At 40.9% G+C, this 17381-nt stretch overlaps 1 pseudogene; it reads right to left on the bottom strand.

Moving 5' to 3' along the window:
* Positions 1–270: 270 nt before the first annotated feature.
* On the bottom strand, positions 271–2025 carry LOC101152158 (elongation factor 1-beta-like; annotated as a pseudogene).
* Positions 2026–17381: the final 15356 nt, after the last annotated feature.

Genomic DNA, 17381 nt, shown 5'->3' with positions numbered 1-17381 from the left:
GGGAGAGAAAATATACGCTTAAATAAAAAAAAAGAAATAATATGTCAAGTGTAAATAGGCAAAGTGAGAGGAAAAGAAGGCTGAGAATTTAAAGGATGGAGTTCTGTTGAATTACTATATCTTATAGGAAATAAATGACCATTATTCAGAATAAACATGCCAGAAGACAAAGATTTCGTAGATAATCAGAAATAGAAGATAATGAAAACTTTCACTTCCTTTGCCTGAGGTTGTTTTTTTACTAAATTAACTAATTAATCTTTCAAGCTTTTATTTAAGTGCAGTGATCCAGGATGGATTTGAGATCTTGTTGAACGCAGCCACATCCATGGATTGCATATAGTTCTCAAAGCAGTGATCTGCTCCTCCCGCATATCTGTTGCAACTTTATCATCTTCAACATGATCTTTGAAGTTTTAAAATTCCGTATCCCACTGTAACTAGTTGAGAGGAGCCCCAGACTAAGCGGACTGCTTGAATTATTCTGACTCATTTCCCTAATTTTTTTTAAAAAATTTTATTTTAATAGCTTTTGGGGCCGGGTGCAGTGGCTCACATCTGTAATCCCAGCACTTTGGGAGGCTGAGGTGGGCGGATCACGAGGTCAGGAGATTGAGACCATCCTGGCTAACACAGTGAAACCCCGTCTCTACTAAAAAAAAATACAATAAATTAGCCGGGCGTGGTGGCATGCGCCTGTAGCCCCAGCTACTTGGGAGGCTGAGGCGGGAGAATCACTTGAACCTGGGAGGTAGAGGTTGCAGTGAGTCCAGACTGCATCACTGCACTCCAGCTTGGGCGACAGAGTGAGACCCTGTCTCAAAAAAAATAAAAATAGCTTTTGGGGTACAAGTGGTTTTTGTTGCATGCATGAATTAGATAGTTGTGAATTCTGAGATTTAGTGTACCCATCACTCAAGTAGCATATATTGTACTTAATATGTAGTTTTATTCCTAGCGCCGCCCCTTCTGAGTCTCAAGGTCACATTATATCACTTTGTACGCCTTGGCATACTCATAGCTTAGCTTCCACTTATAAGTGAGAACACACGTTTTTTTGGTTTTTCACTCCTGAGTCACTTCACTTAGAATAATGGCCACCAGCTTCATCTAAGTTGCTGCAAGAGACATTCATTCCTTTTCATGGTTGAGTAGTATTCCATGGTGTATATATATCTATATATCTATATATAGATATATATAGATATATATATATATCACATTTTCTTTATCCACTCATCAGTCAGTGGGCACTTAAGTTGGTTCCACATCTTTGCAGCTGTGAATTGTAATTGTGTTGCTATAAAAATATGTGTGCAAGTTTTTTTTTTTTTTTTCATATAATGACTTCTTTTCCTTTGGGTAGATACCAAGAGGTGGAATTGCTGGACCAAATGGTAAATCTACTTTCAGTTCTTTAAAGAATCTCTGTACTGTTTTCCATAGAGGTTGTACTTATTTGCATTCCCACCAGCAATGTGTTAAGTGTTTCCTTTTCACCACATCCATGCCAAAATCTATTGCTTTTTGACTTTTTAATGACACTCTTCTAATTTTGCCATATCTGTCTCATTATCACAAGGATTCACATCTAGTGAGATGAAAGATGGCAACAGGGGCAGGTTTTTTTTTTGGCTTTCTTTGATTCATACTATGCAGGGTATTCTTCCCTTTGCCTCTTTGATTCTTTACTTTCCTCCCCCTTATCAAATCCAAATAGATAAATGTCATTGTCATCTTCACGATCTGTAGCTCCACTTCCTCTACTATCTTCCACATTAGCAGGACCATACTTGCCAAAGCTTTCTTCATTCCTGCTAGGCTGGCTTTTTCCTTTTCGTAAGACTTGATGTAATTATACCAATGTAGAGCATGACACAAATTACCAGACAATGGACTGGAGACTGCTTCAATTACTGCCACATCTGCTTGTGATGGCACATACCCCTTGTTGCAGCTCTGGTCAGCCAGGTAGCCATTGTGCACCTGGAGGCCAGTGGGGCTTTTCAGGTCTCTGAAACCCATGGCATCAGCTGCATCTGAGAGCTGGGTAGCAGCAAAAGGAAGTAGCACAGGTTGTGGATGCCTAGCACTAACAGAGGAAACAGGGTGCCTGGGGTTGTTGTAAAGAGTGAGTGGGAGTAATGACCTTAGGGAAAAGGCCCCCACTAAAATGTGAACTTCATGAAGGCACAGTTTTGCTTTGTTTTATTCCCTCCTGTATCTCCAGTGACTAGAGAGGTACCTGGCAAATAGTAAGTGCTTGATAAACAATTGCTGATAAATGACTGAATGATTAGGAAATAGGTGATTTAGACTTTGTAAATATGGCCAAATCAATTAAACAGAGTATCAGATTCTTCATCTATAAAATGAGGAGTTCAAATTGAGCACTTTTTGTTTGTTTGTTTGTTTGTTTGAGACGGAGTCTCACTCTGTCGCCCAAGCTGGAGTGCAGTGGCATGATCTTGATTCACTGCAATCTCCATCTCCCGGGTTCATGCCATTCTCCTGCCTCAGCCTCCTGAGTAGTTGGGACTACAGGTGCCCGCCACCATGCTCAGCTAATTTTTTGTATTTTTAGTAGAGATGGGGTTTCACCATATTGGCCAGGATGGTCTCGATCTCCTGACCTCGTGATCCGCCAGCCTCGGCCTCTGAAAATGCTGGGATTATAGGTGTGAGCCACTGAGCCCAGCCTTGGGTACATTTTAGGATTTCATTTAGCTCTAACATTCCATTGCTGAAAAGAAAAAAAAAAAAGAAGTTGTTACTGTACCTCCTACTTCACTTTGTCTACTTTACTAGATATATTTTCATTGATAGGCCAGAAAAATTATAGTGAATGTTGTTTGTCTTTCCAGCATCTATTACTTCCTTTCCCCTGCCTAAGAGTACTTAAATTTTCATCTGGGTCTCCCTTGCTGATACAATTTGAAAGCAGTTGATCACCAGAAATGGACTGTGATTGACCAAAGCCAATCTCAGTAAGCCCATCTCCCTTGATGCAGTGATTGGTTGAGGCCTGGGTTGTCTAATCTAATCAGTTAAGTTAGCATTTCTCTGTCAGAAATGGACTCCTGTCTCCAGACAGGCCAGTGAGTTATGGATAAAGGGATTTTTGGGAAAAGTGTTTCTTGGCTCTTCTGAGAGTACAACTGAAAGACATGTTCTCTCTTGTCTGTATCCTTTTATACGTCTCTGTAAGCTTGGAACCATTGTAACCACTGTGGTATCATGAAGGTTGTAAACCTTGGAATAAGCTGACACTGTAGAAAGAAAAGCTGAGAGAGGAAAAATTAAGTCTTTGATAAAATCACTGAACTCTTGCATCAAACCAACCTTAAAGCACACCCTACCTTTTGAATTTCTAGTTCATAAACCAACAAACACCTTAATTGTTTACTCAAGCTTGTCTTTGGTTTTTGCAGTTTTCTTTGAGGAAATAAGTTTAAATTCTTGAATCTTTAGAGTAGGATGAACTGATGATCGTCTATATGATTAGAATGAGCCGTACATGGGGGTGGTGAGGCAGCATTTTCAGCTAGGGATTATTTTTGGCTCTTTGTTCCTCAGAATACTTCTTTTCAGCTTACCTCTCACAACCCCACCTGGGTGATGTAACTCAACTTATTTAGGGTGGATGATGGAAATTTAGATTTTTTTTCAGAACGTCCTAGGGCCCACAGGAGTATTAGGGAAAGCAATACATGAAGAGTTGTACTTAGTTACCAGAACATTTTCATCACCCCCAAAAAGAAGCCATGTATCCATTAGCAGTCACTCCCCACTGTGCTTCCCCCAGTCCTTGGCAACCACTAAGGTACTTTCTGTCACTGTGGATTTGTCTATTACCCATTTATATATTTTAAACATTTTTTGGCTTAATAATTTACTAACCTCTTAAAATCCTCCCTCTTTGCTCTAATAGCCTTTTTGGTTTAACTTAAATTAGACTGTCAACTAAACTGGAACTCTTCAAATTTAGGTAGGTTCAGTGAATAGCTATGTATTTGACTCCATAAATCTTTACAGTCTAAGATATATAAAACTTTATATTCAGTTATTCTTCTTTTATTTTGTTTTTTCCTTTGATATAAGTTCAGTTCAAGAATACAGAATACTAAAGAAGGAAAAAGAATATAAGAAGTAGGAGGAGGAATGAGGAGAAAAAAGAAGAAGATGAGTAGGGGGAAGAGGAGGAATATGACAGTATCACAGAGAAAGGAAAATTTTATTGATGAAACCAAAGAAACAGCCACTGTTGGATTCTAGAAAACATTACCCTCCTCCTTTGCAAACAAAAAGGGATGAAGGCTGGGTGTGATGACTCATACCTGTAATCTGTAATCCCAGCACTTTGAAAGGCCAAGGAAGGAGGATTTCTTGAGGCCAGGAGTTTGAGACTAGTCTGGCCAACAGATTGAGACTCCATCTCTATAAAAAAAAAAAAAAAAAAAAAAAAAAAAAAAGGAAAAAGAAGAAGAAGAAAAAGAAAAAGAAAAAAAAAAAAGGATGAAAACCAAAACTGGATCTTACATAATTTATGTGATGAAAAACATTTTTGAAGCTTCGTAGACTAGGACGAGGCCCCCATGGCGTATTTCAAAGAAACTCTCCATTTCTATGTTAAACCCTATTTCCTTTCAATAAACGATCTGATTTGGATATGTGAACTTTAAATGCTTTATTAGCCACGAGAAAAGAAGATACAGCAATTTCATCATTTTGGGAAATATAAGAACATCCTTTTAATTTGTAAAGTTTGAGAGATCAGATACATGTTTTTACATAGAACAAAAGAAGAATGATTAAATGTGATATTATGAGTTTTATTTTATAAAGGTAATTTATAATTAACTAAGAATGGATGACATAAAACTAACTGTTCTAGAATAGCATGTAACAAAGCAAAGTCTATTGTCTGTCTTTTCTGACTTTTAAGCTTATGAAACTTTGTTTTGTATTATTTCTTCAAGGAAGATTAACTGAAATTCTGTATATTAAATTTTAACTCTAAAATAGCATTCCTATCACAAACTGTGATGAGAAATGCTGCTTCCAACAGTTTTGGTATCAGAAAAACAGTAGAGCAAATGTTAGAAACAAATTTAAAAAGAGAACTTATTTTCCATCTGTCTAGGCTTGACTACTAGGAAGGGTTTCAATTAAAAGCCATAGCTTCAGAGTAAAGGATGCTTATTTCCAAATTTAGATGGGAAGAGTAACATAGGAAAGGTAGAAGCAGCAGAATGATGAAAAAGTGTTTATGATGAATTACAAACAATGGCAAATTTTATAAGACTTCTTTCCTAGACGATAGGCTCTAATTTCTCTTCACTGAATCTAGGCTAGTCATAGCGATTTCCTTGATGAATAAAGTTCAGTGCCAATATCACTGAGTGACTTCCAAGGTTGGGTCTCCTTGCAGCTTATTCTTGGTAGTGTTTGCTTCCTGTGCTCTTTAGACTCTCCCCTCTTGAGATACTATGTTTTGGAGTCTAGCAGCTACTCAGTGAGAAGACCCAGCCACATGGAGAAACAGCATGTAGGTGCTTGAGTTAATAGCTCCAGTTGAGCTCCCAGCTGACAGCCAGCACCGACTGCCTTGTATCTTTGACATCCAGTCCAGCTGAGCCTTCAAATGATCGCAGTTCCAGCCAATATCTGACTGCAACTGTGGGGGAACTCTAAAGAGAATTGCTCAATTGAGCTCTTCCTGAACTACTAACACCTCACATTGTAAGCAAAATGAAATGGTTGTTTTAAGCTATTAAATTTTGGGGTAATTTGTTATGCCACAAGAGTTAATCGAACAGTCCTGGTTTTTTCAACTGCTCTAACTTCTGTCACATCAAGCTTTGTATGCTGAGGTTGTTAGATTTGCAAGGATAGGAGAACACAATCTGAAAACTTGCAATAAACAAGTCATGTAATTAGGAGGTAGCACTATCTCACCAAGGTGAACTTTTAATGATTTTGTTGCTTAGTGAAGAATCTCCTTAAGCTTCTCTCTTATGGCTTCATTACATCTATCAGTAAAACAAAAAACAAAAAACAAAAAACAAAACAAAACAAACAAAAAAAACCCAAACCAAAATAAAACAAAAAATCTACATAATAATGTCCTTTATCTCCACTTGGCTCTTGATCTGAATGACGTTAGACAGAAGGGGTCAGTACTCTGCCTGCTTGAACTTTGCTACTAGACACCCTGCCTTTTCCCTCTTCCTCTGAAGGGCTGCCTTTGATTTTAGCACTCCTTGGGCCTGCCAGAATTTCAGCAGTCCCAGTAGGTTCCAGGGCAGACTGTTCTGAGCATGACCTGCTGGCATCAAAACTGGTGTGTGACTAAATTCTGATCTGCCCAAAACATTCTCTTACTTTAGCAACAACAGTTGTTGTTGATGTGCTGCTGCTTCTTTTTTAAACTTAGTGCTTGGGGTTGTTAACTACTATTAGCCCAAATATTAGAAATGTGTTTTTGGTATATCAGTCAGTCCCTGCCCACTATCTGGCATACTCTATATGAAGTTTGAAGCATATTTCAGGCCTTATTTCGAATACCTCTTTAGTGGCCTAGGATAAGAGACAAAATTTATACCAACCTGTTTGAAATATTCAATTGTATAAATGCCTCATTCTTTGTTTCACCATTAGGTCACTGAATTTTATTAATCATCTCAAAGTACACACATATCACTTTCCCAGGATTTGTAATAGCTATTAACCAGAAACATATCATGTTGGGTTGGTATGATATCTTTGGATGTCAAGTATGTTGGGTCTCTATGGGTGGTAATAGAGGGCAATCGGGTGTCTTTTTTTTTTTTTTTTGGCAGATCTATTCACTTAAAGCAGAAGTTGCAAACCCAAAAGTCACTGCAACAGCATGCCAATGGGGTTGGCATGGGGTGTTAGGGTATGGGGACTATGAGGTATATGATGAGGTATATGAATGAACACAGTAAGTTTGTAAATGCATTTTATAGCAACATTTCTGCATCCTAAAACAAATCCTTTTTGATACCTCAGTTCTTACACTTGTTTTGTCCTTATAGAGGTCATTGTTCTTACAGTGGTTTGTTCTATAACAATGTTTTTAGTTGAACTTCTACAATGGAGACACATTTCATTTGCATATTAAAGTTGTAGGAATAATTATTATTTCCACAAAGAAATATTCATTGTCTCATTTTGCACAAAATCTGTGGGGAAGTCAACCTTTCATTTTCTCATTTTCTTTCTTTTTTTTTTTTTTGAGATGGAGTCTTACTCTGTCACCCAGGCTGGAGTGCAATCTCAAATCACTGCAACTTCCACCTCCCAGGTTCAAGCAATTCTCCTGCCTCCACCTCTCAAGTAGCTGGGATTACAGGCATCTGCCACCATGCCCAGCTAATTTTTTTTATCTTTAGTAGAGACAGAGTTTCACCATGTTGGCCAGGTTGATTTCAATCTCCTGACCTCAGGTCATCCTCCTGCCTCAGCCTCCCAAAGTGCTGGGATTACAGGCGTGAGCCACAGCGCCCAGCCTAACTTACCACTTTCTTTTTTTTTTTTTTTGAGATGGAGTCTTGCTCTGTGGCCCAGGCTGGAGTACAGTGGCGTGATCTTGTCTCACTGCAAGCTCCACCTCCCAGGTTCATGCCATTCTCCTGCCTCAGCCTCCTGAGTAGCTGGGACTACAGGCACCTGCCACCATGCCCAGCTATTTTTTTTGTATTTTTAGTAGAGACGGGGTTTCACCATGTTAGCCAGGATGGTCTCGATCTCCTGACCTCGTGATCCGCCCACCTTGGCCTCCCAAAGTGCTAGGATTGCAGGCATGAACCACTGCGCCCGTCCCGTTTTCCCACTTTCTACACAAACATGAATGCAAAGAAATATTTCTGTGTTCTAAGAAAGTCAGCTGTCCACATATAGTGATGAATGGCAATCCACACTTCGTTTGCATGTTAGAGAAAAACAGAAAGTGGTAGTTACTGGGTTGAACTGAAGAGTACAGGCAGCTTCTAAAAAGGACATTGTCACCCAGTTCTACCTATGTGTCATGTGTGAATGTCATAATATGGGCCAAGTTCTCCCATGTTACCTGATTTCCCATGGAAAGCTGGATTTGGGATAAACATCTTCTGATTCCAAATATTGGCAACCAAGTCAATTTATAAATGAATGAGTGAGTTAAACTCAGCACATTGTGACAATAAATGGCTTGAGGGCTACCAATGGAGCATGTATCTTTAATCTAAAGGGTTGTTATAGTTTTGGGCTTTTTAAATGATTGTGATGTATATCATTATTAATAGCAAACATTGAGCAGGTATAACCAAGGACAATTTTCTAGACAGAGAATTTGGCTCAAACACAGAAGTAACATCTCAAGAAGGACATGTGTGAGACGAATCCAATGTGGAATATACAGATGCGGATAAATGGGATTAGGACTACTTGGACCCCAGTCAGGAAGAGAGCAGAGTCTTCTCTCAAGTATATCTGCCAAGGGTTATTCATCTGTTTCATAACAATGAAGGAATAAAAATTGATATAGAATCTATTAAAATACACTTCCTCCAGACAATTATTTATGTGTAGGTTGTGGACTAGGGGTGGGAGAGCAGGACTGGTGTGGCTGAGACGTTGGTTAAAAACTGAATTTAAACATGAGCTGGATTTTTTTTTTTTTTTTTTTTTTTAGACAGAGTGTCGCTCTGTTACCCAGGCTGGAGTGCAGTGGCATGATCTCGGCTCACTGCAACCTCTGCCTCCTGGGTTCAGGCTATTCTAGTGCCTCAGCATCCCTAGTAGCTGAGATTATAGGCATGCACCACCATGCCCGGCTAATTTTTTGTGTTTTTAGTAGAGACAGGGTTTTGCCATGTTGCCCAGGCTGGTCTGGAACCCCTGAGCTCAGGCAATCAGCCCACCTCAGTCTCCCAAAGTGCTGGGATTACAGGTGTGAGCCACTGTGCCTGGCCTCCTAAAAGATTTTTTAATGAAGCTATCTCCTGGGATCTTCCCTGAATTGAGTCCAGGACAGTATGTCAAACCACTTCCTTTCCTTGAGCTCAGTTAATTGGTGGACTTCTGCCCAGGCTGAAATGGGAGATCTTATTTTTCACCCCATCCTAATTTGCAGAAATTGCCAAAACTTTTAAAATGTGGCCTTGAATTGGGAAAAAATTTTTTTATTGTATTTTATTTATTTATTTTTATTTTTATTTTATTTTTTTCAGACAGAGTCTCGCTCTGTTGCCCAGGCTGGAGTGCAGTGGCATGATCTCGTCTCACTGCAAGCTCCACCTCCTGGGTTCATGCCATTCTCCTGCCTCAGCCTCCCGAGTAGCTGGGACTACAGGTGCCTGCCACCACGCCCGGCTAATTTTTTTGTATTTTTAGTAGAGACAGGGTTTCACTGCGTTAGCCAGGATGGTCTCGATCTCCTGACCTCATGATCTGCCCATCTTGGCCTCCCAAAGTGCTGGGATTACAGGCTTGAGCCACCGCGCCTGGCCCAAATTGGGCATAATTTTTAAGGAGGGAGCTGTCTTTCTGCCTTCAGTGTTTGGTGGAATAAGAGGATTGTCCCAAAACAGTGGTTGTAGATATCTACGTAGTATTGCACTAGCATCAGAAAGCCCAGCTATTCCAGAGATTGACTCTCTCTGGGGAGCTCACAGAGATAGTAGATTCTGTTCATACATGAGAGTGGCTTTTGAGTGCTTTTCCTAGGCACTCAATGTTGAAGCACTTCAAGAATCACTAAAATCCAGTCCACTTTGTCTTGAAGAACCTCAGAATCTTCATTTATTTATTTATCTTGCTATTTCTCCACCTTTAAAGGAACTTTGGAATCTTGATAACATTTCTTTACCCACTTCTACCCCCATTTCTAATTTTGAATAAACTTTCAACCAAGACAGGACCAGTCCCGATTCAACCAAATGTAGGCCGAAGGGCCAGAGTTTGGGATGGGGATGCTTTGGGCAGGGAAATAAAATATGCCTTCTCATTAGACACAAGAATCAGCAAGTGTGTGCACTATCAAAAAACACAAAGGAATTTAAAGATACAAAATACAAGGAGGCAAATCAGAAAGATTGCTATATCTGTAGCTGCAGAGGCAAGAAATAAAGTTAGGGTGAGGATTAGAGAGAAAAAAAGAAAATAATCCTGGATAAAACAGAAGTGAGATTTCTGGTGAGGGCTCTCTTCCTGCTTGTAGACAGCCACCTTCTTGCTGGGTCCTCACATGGTAGAGACAGGATGTGATTTTGATCTCTTTTTGTCTTATTGTAACGGCACTAATCCCATCCTGAGGGTCCCCACCCTCATGACCTCATCTCACCTTAATTACCCCCAGATGCCCAACTCCAAATACCATTGCACTGGGGGTTAGGGCTTCAACATATGAATTTTGGGAGGCCATAATTCAATCTATAGCAGGTAGTAAAATGAATGTAAATCCTCATTCCATTATATTGGTCTACTGATTTTTTTTTCTTTTTGACAGAGTCTTATTCTTGTCACCCAGGCTGGAGTGCAGTGGCAGTGATCTCAGCTCACTGCAACCTCCACCTCCCCAGTTCAATCGATTCTCCTGCCTAGCATCCCAAGTAGCTGGGATTACAGGCACCTGCCATCATACCTGGCTAATTTTTGTATTTTTAGTAGACACAGGGTTTCACCATGTTGGCCAGGCTGCTCTCGAACTGCTGACCTCAAGTGATCCACCCATCTCAGCCTCCAAAAATGCTGGGATTACAGGCATAAGCCACTGCTCCTGGCCTGGTTTACTGATATTTAGCCAACTATTGTGTAATCTTCAACAGTTCCTAAGTAGAGATCTCTTCCCAATGTTATACATTGCCATCTGGATTGAAAAGGCTGAATCTGGGCCAGGCATGGTGGCTCACGCCTGTAATCTCAGCACTTTGGGAGGCTGAGGCAGGTGGATCACCTGAGGTCAGGAGTTTGAGACCAGCTTGACTAACATGGCAAAACCCTGTCTCTACTAAAAAAAACAAAACAAAACAAAAAAACAACCAAAAAAAAAAAATTAGCCGAGTATGGTGGCGCATGCCTGTAATCCCATGTAATCCCATGTAATCCCAGCTACTTGGGAGGCTGAGGTAGGAGAATCACTTGAACCCGGGAGGCGGAAGTTGCAGTGAGCTGAGATCGTGCCATTGCACTGCAGCCTGGGCAACAAGAGCAAAACTCTGTCTCAAAAAAAAAAAAAAAAAAAAAAAAAGAAAGACTGAATCTGAGCTGCATTTAAGATTTTGGTATTCAGAGTCAATAACTTCAGATGAGTACCCTTCTCAGAGAATTTTCTCTTCACTGTACTTATACTTATTTCTGTCTTGAAGTGCTACCAGTTACAAGATCCCTTAGGAATGTTCTTTGGTGTTCTTCTTGTGCCCCTACTAAGGATGACCTCAAAGAAGACATAAACTTTATTATATGTCCATCTCTGGCGGCTCCCCAACCAAGAACAAACAAGCCCCGTTTCAATTTTTAAGGTGTATTCCTTATCAGAGCAAGGAAATGGGTGTGGATAAAAATGCCCTAGTAAACCATGAAGAGCCACATGCCTCTAGAATCATTACACATTTATTTTTTCAGGTTAAAATAAAAAATATATATTTATGTATCTCCCAGAGCATATAAATAAGTCATATTTTCTTTTCTTTTTTTTTGAATTGAGACAGTCTTGCTCTGTCACCCAGGCTGGAGTGCAGTGGTGCGATCTCCGCTCACTGCAACCTCCGCCGCCTGGGTTCAAGCTATTCTCCTGCTTCAGCCTCCTGAGTAGCTGAGACTACAGGTGCACATCATCATGCCAAGCTAATTTTTGTATTTTTTTTTTTTTAGTAGAGACGGGGTTTTGCCATGTTAGTCAGGCTGGTCTTGAACTCCTGACCTCAGGTGATCTGCCCACCTTGGCCTCCCAAAATGCTGGGATTACAGGTGTGAGCTACTGTACCCGACCATAAGTCTGAGTGCGTGCCTGCCTGCCTGCCTGCCTGCCTTCCTTCCTTCCTCTCTCTTTCTCTGTCTCCTCCCTCTCTCCCTCCCTCTGTCTCTCCTTTCTTTCACCACAAATGCTTTATTAGATGCAATTACAAATACTAATTATAATTAAAACAATAAATGTGGCCAGGCGCAGTGGCTCAAGCCTGTAATCCCAGCACTTTGGGAGGCGATGGTAGGTGGATCACCTGAGGTTGGGAGTTCAAGACCAGCCTGACCAACATGGAGAAACCCCGTCTCTACTAAAAATACAAAATTAGCCGGGTGTGGTGGCACATGCCTGTAATCTCAGCTCCTCAGGAGGCTGAGGCAGGAGAATCGCTTGAACCTGGGAAGCGGAGGCCAAAATTGTGCCAGTGTACTCCAGCCTGGGCAATAAGATCGAAACTCCGTTTCAAAAACAAAAACAAAACAAAACAATAAATGCAACTTAACTTTTTTTTTCAGTATTGTTTTATGCTTGGAAATCAAATATAAGGAAATACTGTGTAATCAGAGCCCTAAGTTAACTTTTACATTTTCCAGTATGACAAATTCCAACAAAAGCAATAATTCTGTTTTATCTTACGAAAATTTTTATCACTATAATTAAGTCATATTTTCAATAGGCAATCTTCTTAAAATATCTTTTAACTCCCCACCCCACCATGTCTTGAATATTGGTGGTCCTGGTCCACTGACATTTTTCTAGGCCTTTGATCTTTACTTTAATTTTTAATGGTGATGCTTACAGCATTGCCTTCCAATATCTGACTTGGCTTTTAGAAAGGATTATGCAGAACATTTCCTGCCTGATTACTCCTCAGCATCAAAGCATAAAGAAGCAATCAAAATAGAAAAACAGCAGCCTTTATTTCTTACAGAGAACATTTGCACTTCTGAAGATAGTAGATTGAAGCATACCAAGTTTCTGGCTCCTGGGCTCAGCTCAGGAACATTCCTTCTGGACCCATATGTACATGTAATAAATTCATTAAAAGTAATATTGGGGCAAAGCAAACATCCTATAATAGCAGTGACTTAAAGAGGGTAAATATAACATGTATAAAATATGGTCCTACTTCAGGATATTTTTTAGAATTAAAAAATAAAGGACGGGTGCAGTGGCTCACCCTAGTAATCCCAGCACTTTGGAAGGCTGAGGTGGGTGGATCACTTGAGGTCAGGAGTTCTAGACTAGCCTGTCCAACATGGTGAAACCCCATCTCTACTAAAAATACAAAAATTAGCCAGGCATGGTGAAGCAAGCCTGTAATCCCAGCTACTTGGGAGGCTGAGGCAGGAGAATTGCTTGAACCCAGGAGACAGAGGTTGCAGTGAGCCGAGACTGTGCCATTGCGCTCTAGCCTGGGCAATAGAGCGAGACTCCATCTCAAAAAAAACCCCCAAAAACTAACTAACTAACTAAAAACATGGCCGGGTGCAGTGACTCATGCCTGTAATCCTAGCACTTTGGGAGGCTGAGGCGGGCAGATCACCTGAGGTCAGGAGTTCGAGACCAGCCTGACCAACATAATGAAACCCTGTCTACTAAAAATACAAAAATTAGCCAGGTGTGGTGGCACGCGCCTGTAATCCCAGCTACTTGGGAGGCTGAGGCAACAGAATCGCTTGTACCCAGGAGGCAGAGGTTGCAGTGAACTGAGAGCTCGCCACTGCATTCCAGCCTGGGCAACAGAGCAAGATTCTGTCTCAAAATAAATACATAAATAGGCTGCGCGCAGTGGCTCATGCCTGTAATCCAGCACTATGAGAAGCCAAGGCGGGCGTATCACTTGAGGTCAGGAGTTCGAGACCAGCCTGGCCAACATGGTGAAACCCTGTCTCTACTAAAAATACAAAAATTAGCTGGGAGTGGTGGTGGGGGCCTGTAATCCAGCTACTCAGGAGGCTGAGGCAGGAGAATCGTTTGAACCAAGGAGGGAGGTTGCAGTAAGCCAAGATTGCACCATTCCACTCCAGTCTGGGTGACAAGAGTGAAACTCTGTCTCAAATAAATAAACAAATAAAAATTAAAAAATAAGTAAATAACAGTATCACTGATTGTTACAGACTGAATTTTGTCCTCTCAAAAAAGTCATGTATTGAATTCTTAACTTCTAATGTGAATATATTTGGAGATAATTAAGAGATAATTAAAGAGATAATTAAGACCGGGCCCGGTGCCTCACGTCTGTAATTTCAGCACTTAGTGAGGCTGAGGCGGGTGGATCATTTGAGGTCAGGAGTTTGAAACCAGGTTGGCCAACATGGTGAGACGCCATTTCTACTAAAAATACAAAAATCAGCCGGGCGTGGTGGTGCGTTCCTGTAATCCCAGCTACTCAGGGGTCTGAGGCAGGAGGATCACTTGAACCCGGGAGGCTGAGGTTGCAGTGAGCCGAGATCACGCCACCGCACTGCAGCCTGGGCAACAGAGTGAGACTCCGTCTCAAAAACAAACAAAAAGATTAAATGAGACCACAGGGTTAGAGTCGTAATCCAATAGGACTGGTATCCTGCTGTCCTTATAAGAAGAGGAAGAGACACCAGGCTTGTTCACACAGAGAAACGTCCATGTGCAGTCACAGGGAGAAGGTGCCCCATTGGTAAGCCAAGGAGACAGGCCTTAGGAGAAACCAAACCTGGTGACACCTTGATCTTGAAATTCTGGCCCCCAGAACTGTGAGAAAATAAATCTGTTTTTTTAAGCCACCCAGACTGTGGTATTTTGTTATTGCAGCACTAGCAAATACACTGATTGTGTTTTATTTTTGCTCTGAGTTCTAGGAAACTCAGAGGCAAACATGAAGTTTATAGTAAACATGTTGATCTTGTAGTTCCCATATTTTTAGTCTTCTGTGACTCAGATTTTTTTTTTTATATTTCACTTTTATTAACTTACTTTCTTTTTTATTGTTTACTGCCTCAAAGTCTTTGTAGGGAAGAAACAGATTACAAAGAAATAAAGATCAATTCAAATGAATTCCTGATACGTACAAATTCTTATCTTTTATAGGCACATCTTCTCAGTCTCCTTTTTGCTGGTCTCTTTCATTTCCTGAACCCTTTAATGGTGGAGTGCTGCAGGGCTCAGTCCTCCGACCTGATTTTTTTTCTATGTCAACTTACTCCTCAGTGAGACTCAGCCAGTCTCATGGCTTTAAACACTGGTTTTATATATCCTGATTTATATATTATTTTATTCATCATTTTCTTAAGTTCTTAAGTTTTGTATGTATATATAAAACCCAAACCTTTCCCCTGAACTCCTCATACCAATATCCAACTGTCAATTCAATATCCTCATTGGATGTCTAATAGACATCTCATACTTTACATGTCTGAACTCCAAATTCTTCTCTCCTATTCTACTCTTCCCATCGTCTTGGTAAATGCCATCTTGGTCTTTTCCAGCTTGGTAGATACTAACTCTATCCTTCCAGTTGCTTGGGTCCAAAACTCTGGAGTCATACTTGACTTTACTTTCTCTTATCTCCAATTTCCACTCTGTCAACAGGCCCTGCTGGCTCTTCCATCAAAATATACTTAAAAACTGACAATTTTTAACATTTTCCTCACCACAAAGGTGGAAGCCACTATCATCACAACTCTTGGATTATTGCTGACTAAATGGTTTTTCTGGTGCTGTGTTTCTCCTCTGCAGCCTATTCTCCACAGTAGCCAGAGCATCCATTAAAATGTAAGTCATTTAGATCACTTTTCTGTTCAAAATCCCCAGGCACGGTGGCATACACCTGTAGTCCTAGCTACTTGGGAGGCTGAGGCAGGAGGATGACTTGAGCCCAGGTGTTGGAAGTTACAGTGAGTTATGATTGCACCACTGCATTCCAGCTTGAGTGACAAAGTGAGACCCTGTCTCTACAAATAAAAGTAAAAATAAAAATAAAAACTCTCTAGGGGTTTCCCCATCTCTCTCAGATGATTAAGAGGCAGTCTTGGCTGGGCATGGTGGCTAATGCCTGTAATTCCAGTGCTTTGGGAGGCCAAGGCAGAAGGATCTCTTGAGGCCAGGAGTTCAAGACTAGCCTGGGCAATCTAGCAAGGGAGGCAGAGGTGGGAGAGTTGCTTAAGCCCAGGAATTTGAGTTGGCAGTAAACTATGATGGTGCTACGGCACTCCAGCCTGGGCAACAAAGTGAGACATTGTCACAAACAAACAAACAAGGCAATCCTGATAATGATTCATAGGCACAATATGATCTAGCTTGTGACCCAAATCATTTCTCATTTTTCACTTGTTTCCAGCCACACCGGCCAGAGTGCTTGCTGCTTGTTGTTTCTTCTGGGTGGAACAGAATCTCTTCTTCTCCAGAATATCCGCAAATTCACTCTCTCCTTTGAGTCTCTTTTTCAGGTTACTAATCAATATAACTTTATGAAAGAGGTTTATCCTGTGGTGTGCTGGTGAAAGTTTAATAATGGGTTCTCTGAAAAAAAATATGCTAGTATATACATTGTAACACAAACTTAAATTTAATCTCCATTGTTGGCATTTTATTCATCAGTTCCTTAAGTTCAAATTGACCATCAGTAAACAATAAACTAAGGCCTGATTTTTGTATTCACTGAATTTCCTAATAGAAAATACTCTCACCATGGCCACCTTCAAGCTACTAAAATGATGTCACTGAAGGTGGAGTTGGAAATAGATGTGCAGGCTGAGCATGGTGGCTCACGCCTGTAATCCCAGCATTTTGGGAGGCCAGGGTGGGCGTATCACTTGAGGTCAGGAGTTCGAGACCAGTCTGGCCAACATGGCAAAACTCCATCTTTACTAAAAATACAAAGATTTAGCTGGGTGTCGTGGTGGGTGCCTGTAATCCCAGCTACTCAGGAGGCTGAGACAGGAGAATCACTTGAACCCAGGAGGTGGAGGCTGCAGTGAGTGGAGATCATACCACTGCACTGTAGCCTGGGCGATGGAGCAAGACTCCAACTCAAAAAAAAAAAAAAAAAAAGAAAAAAAAGAAAAAGGCCAGGCATGGTAGCTCACACCTGTAATCCCAGCACTTTGGGAGGCCGAGGCAGGTGGATCATCTGAGTTCAGGAGTTCGAGACCAGCCTGGCTAACATGGTGAAACCCCATTTCTAACAAAAATACAAAAAACTAGCCAGGTGTGGTGGCATGTGCCTATAATCCCAGCTACTCAGGAGGCCGAGGCAGGAGAATTGCTTGAACCCGGGAGGTGGAGGTTGCAGTGAACCGAGATGGAGCCATTGCACTCTGGCTTGGGCAACAAGAGCGAAACTCCGTCTCAAAACAAACAAAGAGCAACAACAACTAAAAGGAAATAGACGTGCAGTAGTAGCACACCATTATATATTATTTCCACCATACAGATA

The sequence above is a fragment of the Gorilla gorilla genome, chromosome 5 (genome assembly GCF_029281585.2).
Source record: "Gorilla gorilla gorilla isolate KB3781 chromosome 5, NHGRI_mGorGor1-v2.1_pri, whole genome shotgun sequence".
Taxonomy (NCBI): Eukaryota; Metazoa; Chordata; class Mammalia; order Primates; family Hominidae; genus Gorilla; species Gorilla gorilla.
This window is presented reverse-complemented; position numbering and strand designations above follow the sequence as displayed.